This window comes from Nothoprocta perdicaria, unplaced genomic scaffold (genome assembly GCF_003342845.1).
Source record: "Nothoprocta perdicaria isolate Ctin4 unplaced genomic scaffold, notPer1 scaffold_33, whole genome shotgun sequence".
NCBI lineage: Eukaryota > Metazoa > Chordata > Aves > Tinamiformes > Tinamidae > Nothoprocta > Nothoprocta perdicaria.
The window spans coordinates 586,067-603,720 of NW_020455566.1; positions in this window are offsets into that span (position 1 = coordinate 586,067).

Here is a 17,654-nt window from a genome sequence, read left to right on the forward strand (position 1 = left end):
TTTAACTGTGAGACCACATGGGAGGCTCTTTATGCAGTCAAAGTGCCTTTGACAGCCGCTGAGAACACATTGGCTCCTTTCTGCTGGCAAAAGACTCATCCCATTAAAGACTGTCGATAAAGGGAAGGGAAATGACAAGGGTGCTTGGGAGGGAGCGAGGCAGCAGGAGGAGACAGGAGCTGCCACCACCAATGTCATTATCAAGAATGAGAAGAAGCTTTTGCATAAATGCACCATGTGTTTTCATTAGCGGTGGCGGGGAATGCGCTCTTCTGAAGAGAGCATTTACACCATGCAAGGGAAAACAGACACCCCGCGACTGCCACATGAGCACCCATGGCTGTGCGTGCGCCGGCGTGTGAGCATCCTTGAGCCGCTGCGTCGCTGCGCGGAGCCGGCGCGTCCCGGCTCTTGTGCATGCAGGTTGGTGCTTGTGCATGTGGGTGTGAGCGCGGCCCTGCACGACCCTTTCCAGTGTCTGCGCCTTGCCATTGCGACCACGGCTGTAAAATCTTAAGGAAATGTTAAAGTGCTGTCGTTCTTGTTGGTTAGAAAAGATGTTTTTTAAAAAGTGTCGAAAACGTCAAGTTATCCCAGCCAGGAGTTCTCTGAGTCCCAATATCATGGTGAGGAAATGTTTTCCTGAGTAGAAAGTAGGGTGCAAGCTCTCGTTTCTTCTGCAGGGCCAGCTCAGCAACAGGAGACAGCGAATGACCGGAGCTTGCTTGAGCAGCAGTAATACTGCTTTGCAGCAATCGCAAACAATGAAAGGATATATGATATAGCCGAGGGCATGACAGGCAAGGTCCACGTATAAGCAGAGCAATGAGAAGATCTGTCTATCTAGAAGACCTTTCCCTTCTTGGAGGCTAACTCAGGAGAAGATCCCAGGTAAGAGGAACCTCATTATGCCCATATATCCTCATTGTCCATAAACACACTCAGATTGTTGGCTGAATTCTCTCTTTTCTCAGCACACCTAGTGCCCCTTTTGCTTGTATTTCCTTAAAAGAGATTTGCTGATACCCCAGGCTTGCCCGTGCTTGGTCTTTACTAGTGATCAAGGGGTGAACAAGCATTTTGCCAGGACTGGGGGCAACGGGATAACTTCATCAATGAGAGATAGTGAAATTTCCTTCCTGTTCCCATTGAACACCCCTCTGGGCAGGCTCTTCATACAGCACTACATGAGCCTGACACCGTCTGTAATGCTGCTTCTGCAGCACGAGGCTGCAGCATGCTGCCAAGTCCACCTCCCTCCCAGCACAGAGCTAAAGTCAGCTTCAAAATCAAACGCATTTGGAGCCCTGCCACCAAATTCTTTTGCACACTCCCAAGGCTCCCTAAGAACAGGGCTTAAAAGCCAATTACTCCTATGATGATCCAGTTATCCATACCCTGGAAATGATCCCACATCACCTGACTTTTCTTTTTTTTTTTTTTTCCTGTATTTGTACATGAGCATGAGGCTCTGTCCACAGCTGGTTGTTTCTGGGAATTTGGTAAAGCCTCTATCGACAATAGGAAGTAGATGCATTCAAGGTGTGGAAGTCCATGTGAGATCTCCTACCATCTCATACCACATTGAGCTTCAGCACTGCAGGACCCCAGAGGGACACAGAGCAGGAGTGACTCTCCCAGCAAAAGAGTGGACGGAGGCTGGGGCTATGGGAAGAACTGTGACATCCAGATCTCCGCACCCCGTTCCTGAGCCCGACTTGGTGGAGCTGTGAAGGCTTTCTCTGATGGAGTGAGTTAATGACCAGCTTTGCTAACACGACTCTCATATTCCACACAGTTGTGGTAGTGTAACACCCACAGCTAAGACACAGAGCTGGGCGCGGAGGAAATAAACTCAGTCTCAGAGGTGCAAGCGCAGCACTGTGCGGAGCAAAACGGGCCCTGTGCAGTCGTGCATAGCAAGCAGAAACGCCCCAGAGGCAGTGGGGTCACCTTCCTGCCCCTGTGTCTCAGCATTCCCCATGCATGAGGAGCAAGAACCGAGCTGTGCGTGCCGAGCTCCCTCTGCTCCGCGAGAGACAGCTCCCGATCCCCTCTTCTGGAAGCAGCGCGGCTGCACAGGGCCAGGGGCGTCCCCAGGACCCCAGGCTGCTCCTCAGGAGGGACCTCCAGCTTGGCCACGTGCTTTTCTACAGCATGACCAATTCACACCTCCCACGGATACGGCTTCCCGGGGAATGAGATACCCTGGGAAGTGCGTTTCCTCCCCCAAACCTTGTCACATCCCCTCCTCCACACTGATCAGCTGCAGCTTCTAAAGCAAGCCAGCTGATTAGCGAACGCAAACCAAGGCTTTCATTACGAGAAGCATTGTTATAATTAGGGCAGATATTTGGGCCTGGCACCTTTTGAAAAGGGAGAAAAGCCCCCTATGTTTGATACTGTTTTAAAATCTTTTTTTTAAAGGTATATATGTATGCATATATTTATATTCGTACATTTGCTGGTCATACAGTGCAACTGCGGTTTGTTAACATAAATAAAAATCATCATTATCATAATTCATTGCAAAAAAAAAATGCGAGAGGTCACTGAGATATTTTGGGAGACGCCGGCGAATCAAAACAAACTGCATTTTCAGCAGCTGGCATTTCCAGTTCCTGCGCAGCACCGAATGATAGGCTGGAGGAAGAAATAAATAAAGAGGAAGAAAGAAAAATCGCGAGCCCCAGATAGAGGGGTTTATGCAGCATTTTCATGTATCACTGCTGGGTGGCGTTGTGTGAGTTATCAGTGTAATTACAGCCCTCCATCCAGGAGCTGCAGAGACCTGCCAGGGAGCAGAGTCCCTGCAGGGGAGGCAGGCAGAGGGCAGCAGCCTCGCACTGGGATGGAGGCTTCCAGCCTCCGGTGTTGCTGTCGGCTCTGCCCTGCTCCTCAGGGATGTGCAAGGATGGCGGCAGCTTCCAGCCATGAGAGCTGGTTCTTCCCTGGCCTCCAAGCGGGAGAACATGAGGAGCAGCCCGGCCTGTCAGACTGCCGGGCTCGGTGCTCCCCGGCAGGGCCCAGTCTGCTCTGTGCCCCTCTGTGCGGACACCCAGGCACAGGAGTGTCTGCGGATAACGGAGCCCCTGAAGCAGGTGCATTCCTAGCCTTGTACTCCCACGTGTTCCCAAGTTGGCAGGCTGCATGTAAGGATGAGTAGCTTCCCCAAACCACGGGATTCCGAGCAGAGAGACTTTGCAAAGATGGGATTTCATGGCAGGGAAGCGTTTGGAGGGAGCATTACAAATGGGCAAAACCCCACTACAGTCCAGCAGTTTATTATGCCCATTATGTCTCTAAAAGAGGCTCAGAAGGAACCTTGCAGAGCTCCAAGTCCACTGTAGGCTGGCTAATGCATTCTCAATTAATATACCAAGTAAAAATTAATGAACAGCATTTCTGAGTGCTGCTCTGCATTGCGAATGAGCAGCATGGCTGCTGATGAGGAGTAGCCAGAAGACTGACGCTCTGAGAGGTGCCATCCTCTGCTGGGACTCAGAAGAGGGAATTGCCATTCCTGCTTCCTCCACTGCACAACCTTTCACAAAGGTCCCAGGTCTACACCCTGCGGACCTGGACAAGCCCCATTAAGTACCACCCTATGACAGTTGCCCATCTACCAAATCCTAGCTAACGTCCCAGTTGGGAGGTGGTGGGGTCTAGGGCAGGACCACACCGCACAGATCGGGCAGCGCCGATGGGTTGACACACAAAATACTAGCCTGAATTAGGAGCCTTTCCCCATATCTCTCCAGGGATACAGCAGGGATGATTGCTGAGAGGAAGGGTCCTTGCGGAGATGCAGACCCAGAGCATCTTCCCCGCTCCATGGGACTGAGCAACATGGGCAAAGGGATTCAGTGCAGACAGACTCCAGCTTGGACAATCAATAACTTGGCTACACTCCTATAAATAGGTCAAGGGAAATGCCCATAAATCAGGAGGCGGCGGCAGCAGTGACACAGCAGCTGGCTTTGGAGTTAAGAGTAACCCTCATTGCTCCAAGCTAAGCAGCTCTTTGCTCTGTGATCCAGAATAACACCCGTCTTTTCTCCAGATGTACCTCACAGCTTAGTAGGTCACTTCATCTAGCACCCTGGGATGTCCTCACATAGACCTTTCCAGGGCACAAAATCCAACAGACAAAGACAGAAGTGATGAGCTTTTCTCCTGCTGTTCAGCTCTGCAAAGCTCTACAAAGCTAATGGGACATTTTTGCTGGACAGTTAGACTAGCTTGAGCTGCTGGAACATTCTCAGGATTTCTGTGGGGCTGGAGAGGGACAACATTAAATCCCTGAGAAGGTGTTGGTTACAAGCCTTTCACCAGGCCGTGAAGCCAAGCAGTGAGTCTGCTTGGCGTGAAGCTTTGGAGAGTCCTCCCATGGCTCAGCGCAGCCCTGCTTACCAGGCAAGTCCAGGGAAGCCTTCCTGGCGCTAAGCAAGCATCCAAACCTCTGAACCTTGGCTGGTCCCACAGAACTAATGTTGCATAAACTCCCAACAACACACGGTGTCACATTCTCCATCCTGTTTTCCTTTTTTTTTTCTGTCTCTTGCTGCTGACGCAGCCAGTGCAGAATATCTGACATTATCTGACACGTGCTTGCTCCTTGCTGTCTGCCTTGCCCTCTTTCTCCCTTTTATTTATTTTCTTTTTTTAATTTGGAGGTGAAATCTCCTCTGCAGTGGAGTCCTGCTCTGCCTATCTCACCCTCTTGCAGGTTAGGAGTCACCACAGCTGTTTCTAAGGACGGCGGAGCAGAACGTGATGCTCCCCGCAGGCTGGACCGGCAGCCCTTCAGAAAGGGAGCACTGGCACTGCATTCAGCAGCCAGAGAGCCAAGTCCTTCTAGGAAAATAGAATCACTTCCCATGAGCAGAGAAGCGCGTTAGAGGAGGGCTTTTTGTGGCTAGAGATTATAGAGCCCAGAGGCTGTATGTGTTCAACAGCTCTCCCCAGTCTGGAATGGAGCAAGGAAACTGGCAGCTCCCACCCGTCCTGCTGCTTGCCTGGAGCTGCTCCATGCCGTGTCTACACCAGGCTGTGCAGAAATCTGCCGTCCCTCAACTACTGGTCCTCAGGGTGTCAGAATCGCCTGGCTCCTGGCCATCATCTCGGTCTGGAGACAAAGGGGGAAAGACCCAGATCTGCGTAGCCAAAATGAGCAGCTAAGTTTTCAAACCAAACGTTAGCTGGAGCCTTCACATCATCTTCGTGCTGTCTGCCCCTGAAAGCCCATTGCTCGAGAGCAGCTGCAATCAAAGCAGTTGTTCTGCCTTGTACTAGCCACTTTAGAGCCAAATCTTGCACAACTAGAGTGCCAGACGCATAAAGGGGCATCTCACATCTGAAAATGACCAGGACCAAAAATTATGAGCCTGGGAGCTTCAAACAGCTTTCTCAAGGTTTCATATATTGAAGTGAGAAACTAACTTTTGATGTCCAAAAGGGCGTACCAACCAAGAGGTCATGTCTGCGCATCATGCCTCTTTATGTGCACTTGTACCTTGTGTGCAATGGAAGTGGATGTTCTCCTTTCGGTGGGCGAAGCAGGGACACTTCTGTTCAGGATGTGGTCAACAGCGATCCGAAAAGTCATATTTTTAGGAACCATAAGCCCCAGTGTTCTGCAGGAGCCCTTTGCCCATCACTGCCAGCTGCAGCCCATCTGCTGCAAGCCTGCAGGGAGGAAAAGCTTTGGGGCTGTTTGCTGCTCACATGGAAGAGGTTGCGTTTCCTCATGGGGCATTGTGTGTACAGGTGAAGGAAGGTATCTAAGTCTCAGATATCATAAAGGATTCCACCACAGTTGGTCCTGAAATTCAAAATTTTAAAGTCACTCATGAGCTGAATCTCCCTTCCAAGTCTGATTTCAAAATATTCAGGCTTTTGAAATGTTTAAGTACAATTAGCTTAAATATCAAAACAAGGGGTCATCTGAACTGGAAAATAGAGTCTTTTTCTCCTTTGAGAACGTCAAAACACTTCATTTTGACGAATTCAGAACTCCTTCCAAAATTTTCTTTTCCTGACTCAATAAATTAATCAAAAACGACCCTCTCTTAAAATAAAGTGTTCATTTTGAAAAACAAGCATTTTCCAGTGGGAAAAAAAATACAAAAATTCCTACTGTCCTTCCATCCTGACCTCTTATCTATGTGACTCTTCTATGCTGTTTTCCCAGTAACTATGATACTCCAGTAGGAATGAGAAACCTTTTTTTTTCAGATTCAGATTATAATAAGAACATTTCCTTTTGCTTTATTTCTACATGTCTGATTTGGAGCTGACTTCAAGGTGCCATGTCCTCAGGGAACGTTTTCTTTGCCCGTGACCCTTGAAATTCCCACCTTTCCACCTAGAATGCATTCTTTCCTCATTTGAGTTTCCATTGAAAATAAGCTTCGGCTACCTCGCATATAAGCATGAATTTATTGCAGATGCAATCTAAGATGTGCTTAAAAAAATCCTTATGCCTCCCTGAGACTTAACTTCCAGAAAGTGTGTTCAGACCGGACCCTAATCCCAGAAATACACACGTGAATCAGCAGCAGCTTCACTACCTGGGTTCTCAGCAGGCATATATTGGTGTAGCAAATGCGGAGTGCATAGAAAAATAATGATTTGCAGGATTTATTTACGCTAAGGAGCCTGAAATCAAAAGTAGGGCACTGATACGAGTGTGGCAAGCTCTGTGCAATGCTAGATGCGAGATGGAAAAAAAAAAAAAAGGCGTGGATCTGGTGTGATAATTTCCCATAGAATGAGGGTAGGGAGTGCTTGCATCCCTGCAGCTCTTGCCTCCAAGGCAAGGTGACCTCATCCATGCTTCCCACTGGGAATGTGCCTTCCCTCAGCTGTGGGAGGACAGCAGCTAGACCCAGGCAAGACCTGGCAGTGGTTGGGCTGACTGTTCAACTTGCAGGGCAGTGGAGGACCAGTTTTGGAGCCCAAGCTCAGGCCCTGCTTGTTTAACCTGTGTCAGCTGTTGGAACACGGGGGCCCATGGCAGCTGGACGGAGGTTTTATGGCTGTCAGTGGCACAGCAACATGAGTATTGTGTCCTTGGTGAACACAACGCCCTGCACAGGCGCGTTCAGAGTGGGCTGACAGTGGTAGAGTAGCACACGTCTGTTTCTATGATGCTAACACAAAGCAGACACAACCCTCACCATCCCTGTGAGTGCCTTAGGACTGTCCGAGGTGTGGGATCAGCAGCACGTCCCAGCTGGTGGGGCACGCGCAGGGTTCGGCTCTGCTGCCTCAGGCAGAGCCAGACCTGATGCCACCCTCACACTTGGCTGTGTCACTCCTGAGTGATGACTTCTTCGTCCCATGTGTGGGGAGAGACCAAAGGCCGAGCTCTTGACTACTCCGAGAGCGCCCCTAAGCTGCTGGGGAGCTGCGGCCTGCCTGTGAGGAGAGCCCCGTCCCTGCCGCACATGGAGCCTGGATCTCCTGGAATTCCCAGGACCCTGGATTCTCCTGGAATTCCCTGGACCAGAAGAGATCCGTGTGCCTTGATCCCCTGCCCGCTGCGAGTGCCGCCTGGCAGCACGTCAGCTGAGCGGGCCGCGCTCCCCGGGGACTCCCGCCTTCCCCGTCCTCCTCCAACCGGCTCCCCGAAACGCAGCTCCTGACACAGCCGCCACGCACGCCACCTTTCCATGAAGTTGCCATAGTTACTGGTGCCTCTCAGCAGCAGGCTGAGCTCGTTAAAGTGATTTGAATGGCTACCCTGTAATCAAGGCGCACGGGGAGGGGAGGCCTGGCGGGGAGGAGGCCCGGGACGTGCTGGGTGCCGGCCTCCCCGGTATGGCGAGGGACGGGCTGCATGGCACCGTGTGCGGGTCCTTCCCCATAGCCCGCCGGGTCAGTGCACACATGGGCAAGGGCACAGGGGTGGCCATGCCTGTCCCCACAGGGACATGGCTCAGCCCGTTGGGTCTTGGAGAGGGGGCGAGCGCCGGCCTGGCCTGCCGGCCTCCTTCCCGCTAGCCATCACCTACCGCTCCCCAATGGTTTCTGCTGGGGCCATGGTAGCAGTCACACAGGGCTCCCAAACATCCATCTTCGGCTATGAAGGTATCCCATGCTCTGCAGTAGCTCGTGTTGGGGTCTGGGTTCCCAGGAAGCACCTATATGAAGCATCCCCTGATGCCTTTCTCGTCTTCCAGTTCATATTTTACAAGACTGCTATTTATCAGAAACCATCATCTTTCAATTCACCCAAAGAATTCATCCAAAACAAGGATTCATTGTTTTTTTATCACCAAGATGAGTCCGTGGGAAATAATATTCTGGAGTATAGTTTTAAGTAAAGCAGGAAAAAAATAGACCAATATAAAAAAAATCCAGAGATGCTGGATACCAGCTGCGGTGGTGTTAAACCCTTTCCACGTGGTGCCTTATGAGATGGCTTGACCACAGGGAGGTTTCCACGCCACAGGAGGTGGCTCCGCCAGGCAGTGAGGATAGTCCTCACTGGGGATGGAGTCTTTTCGGACCCATGCTCTAAACCACTTCTATGGTAAGGCCAATGGGTTGCATGGGATTTATTAAGCTGGTCTCCCACTGGTGTCCCCCGCATGGTACAGAGACCATCAGCAGGAGCACCAGGTCCCCAGCGAGCGGGAGCGCTGGCCGGCAGCTGAGATCTCCCCTGCTCATTGCAGCCCAGAGCTCCCTGCAGAGGCCTGCGCCCCTCGCTGCGCAGAGAGCTATCAGGGTGCATGGATAATCTTTTACTCTTCAGTGCAAATAATTTATTACATTAAAATAACGTTTTTAAAAAATGAGTACTTTGGGAATAATTCAGGCTCGCCTGCGGAGGCATTTTTCAAAGTGCCATAATAGGCACTTAGAAATGGGTGGTTATTTTTATTCTCCGAGCCTGTCAAGAAGCTGATGGATCGAATTGGCTGATGACAAGGCAGCTGAGTGCTCGTAGACAGAGACCACAACGTGAATACGGAGCCCGCTACAGATGAGCAGCCACTATGATCCGAGCTCTTGCCAAGACACCCAGCATCTCCTCACTTTCCCCTCACTCCATCGACAACCTGGCAGAGCGGTGGCCAGATGGCCTGCGGGCAGACACAGGCAACCCTGGTGCAGTGTTGGAGCGGGAGAGGTGAAGAGCAGAACCTCACGGCAGGATCTTCTTTCAGCAGGAGCCACAAGCTCTTGCAGCGGGCTCGGAGTAACAGCCAGCAGAGCTGGAAGTGAGGCTGACGTCCAGAAAGATCTTCTCCTGAAAGGGCTTCCCTGAAATCATGATATTGTCCCTTCCCACACTCCTACCACGGACTGAGGTAAATCCTCTTCCTCTGTTTCATCGCGGTATAGGCAACACTGCTACAAATCGTGCATTTGAGGCCACGCAGAAGTTGTCAGAGAAGTTGTCCCTGAACCCCCTTTGCCGGCTCCTTCACACAGCATGAAACGTTCCTCTGCTCTGGCTCAATCAGTGCATAAAAAGGTGTCTCTGTTCACTTGCTGCCAGAGCATGTTGTCATTTCTGTGATATAGTGTGCTTAAGAAACCCTCGTCTGTGGTCTGCAGCGAGTTGTTAACATGCAGTGCCTCAAGGCATTCCCATGAACAGATGCAGACACATGGGCTCAGACCCCTACTTCTTCAGCCAACAAGGAGGGAGAGAACAGTTCACAGGCTATGGTTCAAACAGGATCTGAAACCCTCTCCTGGCAAAGAGCTTTCCAGAAAAATGAGACATCTAAGGCTGCAAGCAAGGAAAATCTTAACACATGGGAGAGCTGCAGCCAGGCGTACTGTGATCCCTGCCCAGCTTCTTGTGCCCAGAGAAAGAAGTGCTGCTGTGAGCTCGCCAAACAGCAAAAGTTGTCTCCTTCACTGTGGGCTCTTGCAGAGATGGGAGGTGTAGTCTCACCCTCTCTGCCCTATTCCTTCTGCAATGAGAGAAGGAAAATTGCTTTCTCCAGGCACTTTGATATGGGTGTCACCAGCAAAGATGTCACTTTAGGGCTTCTCACAGCTCCAAAGAGGGTTTGACATAATGTGATTTGCATTCTTGACCCAGGGTGCTCTCTCTCCTTGCTCAGGACTAAGTATGTTTGGCCACTTAAAGGGTAGACTGCTGTTCTGCAGGCATCTATTGACAAATCTTCAGTGAAGTCATTTCCTGGCTTTGTTTCCTGATCGTGCCATTGCTAGGATGTTGCTCTGGACTTCCAAGCAGATTTGAGACCATTCAGAGGAGAAGTGAGTTTGGAAAATGCCTGGGAGTAGGGACAGCAGCAGAACTAGTCAAGAACTTGTGTTCTTCCATTACTATAAAAGGTTTAAGGCTGGGTCAGGTTGAGGGTATGGAGTTTCAGGCTTTTTTAGCTCTTGTGCAGTCTTCAGCCGGGGCTGGTGGTTTGTCCTGGGTGGTGTCTGTGCAGCCATTCTAGGAGCTCACAGCTTGGGGATATCCCAGCGCCCAGCCTCAGGTATCTCTGCTGTTGGTTCCAGGTCCAACAATACTCTAGGACAGAAGGAGATTTCTTTTTGCTGTTCTCTATTCCCAGACACCAAGCTGGTGCATTCAGCCTCAAGTAAGTTTGACGGCTCACTCTCAGCCGTGAAGACCCCCAGGGGCTTGCCCCCTTTCACATCATCTTGAATGACTTTTAGTAATGCAGATACACATGCGTGTTCCCAGGGATCCTCCAGGCACTACTGGAAACGGTGAGATCCCACTGCCTCCTGAGGAACCAAAAAGGACTTGCACCATTCAGAGGGGGTTCATTGCAGTCACATCCCTTCCCTGCTCAGGCACAGCCACCCAGGACACAGGGAACAGCTCACGGAGTGGCAGCGCTCTAGGAGTTAACACTGTCCTTCCCGTATCCACAGCTCCTTCTCCTTTGTTGCCTGTTCTCAGGCTCTCCATCTCCAGCTCCAAAGCCATTAGTGTGAACGGCTTCGTGCTTCCCTCTAGTGGTCCCACATCCCCCTCTAGAATCGCTGCTCTTGCCTACAGGTCTCAGTCTCTTCACATGCTGCCATCTCCGCTTCCAGCCTATTCCAGCTGTGCTGAGGTTGGAGCGGCTGTGTGAGCAGAGATGCTCTGAAATAGACTGGCCTTGAGAATGAGTCACAGTAAGAATGTATGGGATAGTCCCAGCTTGGTATTATTCCTGTGTTTTGTCTGGGAATTACTCCGGAAAGGGGCATATCATCTTGTCAGGAGGACTGTCCAGTAGAACCCGTTTTCCCAAGCCAGAACTGACTGAGAAAGCACAGCTTTTACAGGTCAGGAGAGTTACTGTGTGATGGGGAGCTCGGGGTTTTGCTGACACTGCATATTTCTGACTTCTGACTATATTCTGGAAAGCAGGTGCTGTCCACTGCAATCTTACTTGAGCTGCTCTTGCACCACTTGGAGTCACTTGTTTTTTACAGAACACACTTTGTGCAGAAACAGAAATAAAGCCAAAGAAAAGGGCCCACAGCCTTCAGCCTTCTGTGCACATCCTCAGACAGCTTCAGGGCTTTCCATTTAAGCACCTGCATCCCTCCGAGGAGCTGAGCCCTGGTAGATATCACTCATTTCTTCCGTCACCATCATGATGAAAGGCGAGTGAAAAGACGTGTCTTTAGACCTGGCAAGTTTTTAGCAAGGCCAATCACGCCTGATAATTAACATTGAGAGCACTGAGCTCATCCACTTCTCTTCATCTCAGCATTGTCCTTGTCTTGCTACATTACTTTTTGGCAGTGGCCCAGACAGCACATGCGAGATATTGAACTGACCTTATAGCAAGGCAGTAAAGCACACACAAAGCAGCAACACCCCTTCCAACACAGCAGACCTGGAGAAGACAGAGAAAAGATTCCTGTGAACTTTTTAAATTTCCACATCTAGTCCAAAGTCCTGAAGAAAGCAGTTTGCCAGCGGGAAAGCCAGGCACAGTCCTGGCTCTGGTTGTTTTTTGCATGAAAAAATACATGCTTGGATATTTATTGATATTTTTGACATCAGATGTCCCCTTAAGAACCTGCATGATGACTAAGCACATCACTGTACCCCCAGTCTTGACCTCCTGACATTTCTTTCTATAGGGAGAAACGTCTGTATTTTAGCTATATCATCGTATGTACAGCCACTGTTTATAGACGTAGTTAAATGATATACCTTGGGTACTATTTATTTCCTCAGGATGGAAGGCAACTATGTTCAATAACCTGATGGTCTTTTTTTTTTTTTTTTTTTTTTTTTTAAGGAAGAAACTAAATAGAAAGAGATAATACATGAAGCCCTAAAGAAAACAGCAGTAATGTTTGCATGGGACAACACTGCACATGCATGGCTCAGCTGTACGTATAATGAGAGCTGCCAAAACAGACTCCAGCATCGCCAGGACAGGAAATGTTGCCACAGCAAGACTGCCATGCCACGCAGTGGAAAGAATTAGGAGATACAGGTGGTCTGCCTGACCCTGCGCAAGCCCTAAGGCACCAGCTCTGCCACGCTCCTTGTGGCTACACGTTGGCTAGTACCATTGGGAAGACCTTTCCAAAGTATCTGCTCTCTCCTCTAACGGTAGAGAGCTTCTGTTGCAGGAGTATTCGCTTTGATCTTGTTCCAGTCGAGCAGATGCTAATGGCACAGTGTGCGTCGACCAGGCCTTGCTGCAGGTGGATGTTACCCTCTGATGTCTATGCTATCCGTTGCTGCTGCCACGTAAGCTACTGCTTGGGGTGCACGACTGCTTCCGACCCTCATGTCCTTCTTTTTGGTGCTCTTCATGCCCCGCCATACACTCACCATGGTGCCCCATCCCACTCTCCTTCATGCCTCACCATACACTCACACTGATCTTCTCTGTCCTACCTTCAGACTTGCTACCTCTTCTGCTTAGAATTGCTTTCCTGTCTCTCACTGGGACTGAGTGGGTTCTAACATAGTCATCCCTGTCATCTCATCGCAGCTTTTTTTTTTTTTTTGTCCTGACTCCATTCTTTTTATCACAGAAAAAAAAGAAAGTTAACCTTCTCTTGCCTCTTGCCTTTTAGCTGCCAAAAGAATGAGGAAACAAGACCTGCATCCTTATCAATATTTGATTCTAGAAGATTAACCCTCCCATGCATGTGGTAGGGTATGAATCTGGACAGTGGAAGAGCTCTTTTCTTGGGCCTTGACCAATGCCTTTCACATTACCTGGTTCTGAAACCTTCAGGCCTACAAGGCCTGATCCTTCTTTTAGTGGTACCCACCTCTAAGCACATCAAGACAGCTGCTAGGCTACCTTGAAAGGACAAAATTAAAATGCATCCTCTCTCTTTGTGCACCACTTGCACCGTAGTGCAGGCTATACTGGCAGAGTGGCACCAATATAAAGCAAGGCTGAGGGTCAAAGATGGGTTTCACTCAGGTAGACTTCTCCATCCGACAGGAAAAAGAGGAACCAGCATTACTTACCTGTTTGGCTGTATGTGTGCTCCCTAAAGCACTGCTGTAAAGGGCACAAAGCAAAGAACAGGTAGCATCTGAGCTAAGGTCAGCAGCAGGAGAGACAGATTCTTCCAGGTCAGCCTGGAATGTGCCCGAGTAAAGAAGTAGATCTGGCACTTTCAGACTTTGCAAGGTTGGTGCCTTGTTGTCCAGAACTTCATCTTGTCCAGGCTGGTGTGGAGACTGATTTCTGCAAGTGCAATTGAGCCCTGTGGAATTTGCAACCCACTGACTCTTCTTTGAGACTAGTGGTAGTCAGGAGTTTCCTTTGGGATATGTGATGCACTGGAAAACACCTGAGGAAAACACCTCAAACCTCCACCATGGGTTTGCAGTGCATGGCCTGGTAGTAGCATGGGAACTGACACACAAAGCCTAGGTCCTCCTCTCCAACATATCCTTTACACCTGTCCAGATCCAGAGATGTTTGATTGCACTGCCACATCCTGGTGTGTTAAAGGAGGGATCAATTCCACCTGTGTTCTTAAAAGCCGTGGAATCTCTATGACACTAATCAAACCTTTTCAAAGAGCCTGGCTCAGCATGCAGCAGGTCTGGTATCAGATCTGGAAGCATCTGATCTGTGTGTCTAATGAGCTGGTGATTACTGGTCCAGATGGCAGAGGTCAGAGTTGGGTCAGAACCCTACCAGAGCCACATTTATGAGCAGCACTTAATGAAGTCACTTGACAGGGGCCAAGAAAATTTGCATCTGCTGGAATTGCTCCCTGCAGGTTGCACTGAAAATAACTGAAGCATTTGGGAACGTGGGTACAGTGCAGCTCCTGAGTGGGGACAGGACAGGCACCTCTGCTGCTGACTTCCAACTGCGTCTTGTTCCACGCCCAGCCTGGAACATGTGCATGGCTTCATGCTCCTCAAACCCTATGGGACTTGTGACCCATGGACAGAGTAGTGCTTCAGCCACTCACTTCAGCCAGAAACCTTGGGGTGTCCATTGCACTCTCCTTTTTGTGTCAGGACCATCAGCTTGAAATAACCGCTAATGTAACTGTCTGAGACTGATGATAGTAGCCTGGACCTCCATCTGTGCCTGCTGAACACTCTTCATGGAAAGGATTCAGGGAAGGAGGTCTCATTCTCAGACTGTGATATTAGAGTATGCAGATAGTATCCAGACTGTGGGGAACTTAGGGCCTAAGCATCCCTCTCACCATGGGAATGGAGGTGCTACTTACAGTTTATGAGGGCACTTGTGGTTCTTGATGCCGTTTCTGAAAAGTAATCCATGGTGTGAAGAACCCCATGGTTCCCTCTCCTTCTCGTGTCATTTCTCCATTGTACTCAGGTACCACTAGAAAAAGGACACAGGGGAAGACTTAGACCTTCGGCCTCAGTTTCTTCTGGTGAAGCCCATGGCAGTGTCCCTTTGAGCCAGGAAAGAGGAAGAGAGTTAAATCAGCCGGAAAATGCTCTGCTCACCAAGGAGCCCCTCTTGGGTTTAGCGCCCTTGCTGGTCTCCTCGCCTCCCCCAAAGCACTGGAGCTTTTATTTTCTGATTCACATAGAGACTAATATATTCCCCCTTGCCAAAACGAGTTTTCCTTTGAGATGGGATTTTCCCCTGTAGCAGTGAGTCAGGCCTAAGGGATTCAGTTGTTAAATGAACTGGGTCCTTCCTTAAGTACTTTGATGATTGTGAATAGATGATTGGTGCCAGTATCTTAAGAATTACTGTAATCGACCACTATAAAGACATTTTGGGAGGTTCAGTATTGCCTTTGTATCTAAAAACAGAAAGCAGCAAGCTGCTATTGCCAGTTATAAACACCAAACCAAATACAGGCTGTGTGAGCAAGAGCTGTTATGCAGCTACTGTGTGAAACCCCATCCTGCCCTGGCAGATGTCCCAAAAGGAACCTGCGTGACTGCAAGACGGACTCTTGGATCAAGTCCATCTGATGCAGAGTTGTACCCAGACGTACAGGCAAAGTTGTACTGAGCCCTGTACTCAGACAGGACCCAGAGGAATGCATGCAGCACCTCAAGCTCCACAGTCCCCAGCACGTTGCATTCACAGTGCATTGTTTCATAGGTTTTAAGGTCAGAAGGGATCATTAAGGATCTGGGGTAACCCAGACTTGGAACCTCCTCAAGGAATTCTCATGATGAACCTTGTCATTTGCTTTTGAATTAAGAGAGACTTCAGGAAAACAACCCTGCTTTTATCTTCTTTTCTTTTTCTTTTATGAATCAATTCACTGCAACTTTACCATCAAAAAATAAAATAGCTGTGGCTCATGTGTAAGATGTGCATGCTATTGTCCTATTATAAAGCTATTGTCATGTTGTTATTGTTATATTGTCATTTCATAAAATGTCTGAAAACATGAAGGTTTTATGGGGAATGCCTAATCTTGGATACTTTGGATTATTAACTGAAAAGAACTCGCAGCATTATTTTATGTTATTTTTATTTATTCAGCCACCCTGCCCTTTGTTCTCTAAGCTTATAATAGCAGATATCATTTCCCAGAATTATCGCAGCTGAGAACTCCAGAGCTTGCCCAGACACTGATTTTATACCACGTGTGTCTGTTGCTTTGTTGAAACCCACCTGGACAGGATCCTGTGCATGATCTCCAAAGGTCCCTTCCAACTTCAACCTTTCTGTGACTGGAGCCACGACAAGAAATCCTGTTTTCCTGGCCCTTCATAGTTAAACAGAGTCACAGACTCAGTCCATTCCACTAATGCCTCTTGCTGCTCTCACCAACGTGTAATCAGGACAGATACTGGAACAAGGCTCGGTTTTGCCTCTAGCAGTGGGACAAATGCAAAATGAGGCAGGAATTGACAAGAAAGAGCTTAGTTAGTAAAAATAAGAAAAAATTGGTATCAGTTCTGCAGCAAGTACTCAGATGTACAGGAATTGCCTGCAGGCACCTGCAGTGAAGCTCAGGCCCTCTCCTTCAAGGCTAATGTGAAGTTATTGGAGAGCATCCAGTGGGCAGCAGTGAGTGCGGTCAGAAATCTGGAAACATCCTCCAAAGAGAGACTGGAACACTTAGCATGTTTAGCTCAAAGAAAATAAGGTGCTATATGAGCCTGCAAGGTTGTAAAGGATTGCTCTTCTCTGTGTCTGGGGTGGACAAGGCAGCAGAAATGAACTGCAGCAAGAGACAGAGTATCTGGAAAGCTCTTCTAGAAGGATGGATAATGAAGCATGGGAATATATGCGATTTTTCATCACTGGGCATCGTAGAACAAGGTATAAAAGCATTGCAAAAAATATATGTCAGGGCTGACATAAACGGTTCCCTCCTGTACTGGAAATTAGATTTTTTCTCAAACAAACCTACTCTTTTACCATGGAGAATCACCAGAGACAGGACCCAGCTGAGATACCAGCAGAATCAAAACACGATGCTCTTCCAGGACCGTCAAGACTAATATAACAAGTGCCTATAGCACGCGCTTTTGTTGTGAAACAGCAAAGTGAAAGGGAATTGCCTGCGGCCCATGCTAGATACAAAAAAAATGCATGAAATGTTTAGCTATTTGCAAGAAGACGCAGTGAAAGAGTCCAAATCCACTGCAGCCTGTAGATTAGAAGAAAAAGGAAAGGAAAAAAAAAAGAAAAAAAGAAGGCAAAAAGAAAAGGTTTGAGCAAGACCCCTCCGTGTCGCAGCGGCATTCCTGCACGCTGGCTGCGAGGGCAGGTCGAGAGAGACCCTCGCGGGGGGCTCTTGGGGCCGGGGAGGCGCTGCCGGTCCGCGCTGGTCCGCCCTGGTGGGAGCCCGCCCGCCCGTCCGTCCCTCCGCTCCGCAGCGGGAAGCAGTTCCCGCATTCCCGAGCCGCTGCGGGCTCGCCCCCGGGGCTGAAGCTGGTGGGAGCCGCGGCTGCTTAAGCCGGGCCTAGCGCGTGGCCTCCCTCCTTCCCATGGGCGCTCAACACCACCCGTGCTTACACTAAAAACAGTTCGTCCTGCTTGGTGCCCAACTGAGCTCGTTCATCCTCCGTCAGTCCCCACGCTCGTCGGGCTCTGGTGGCTCTGAGCACCTTCCATCAGCTGCAGCCAAGGAGGGGACGCAGAGGACAGGGAGCAGCAAGGGAGCAATCTGCAGTTACCGGGCGTAGGAAAGGTTGCACAGCTCCGGCAGCCCTTCCTCTCCTCCTGGCATTTATTAAGTTTGACTCAAGT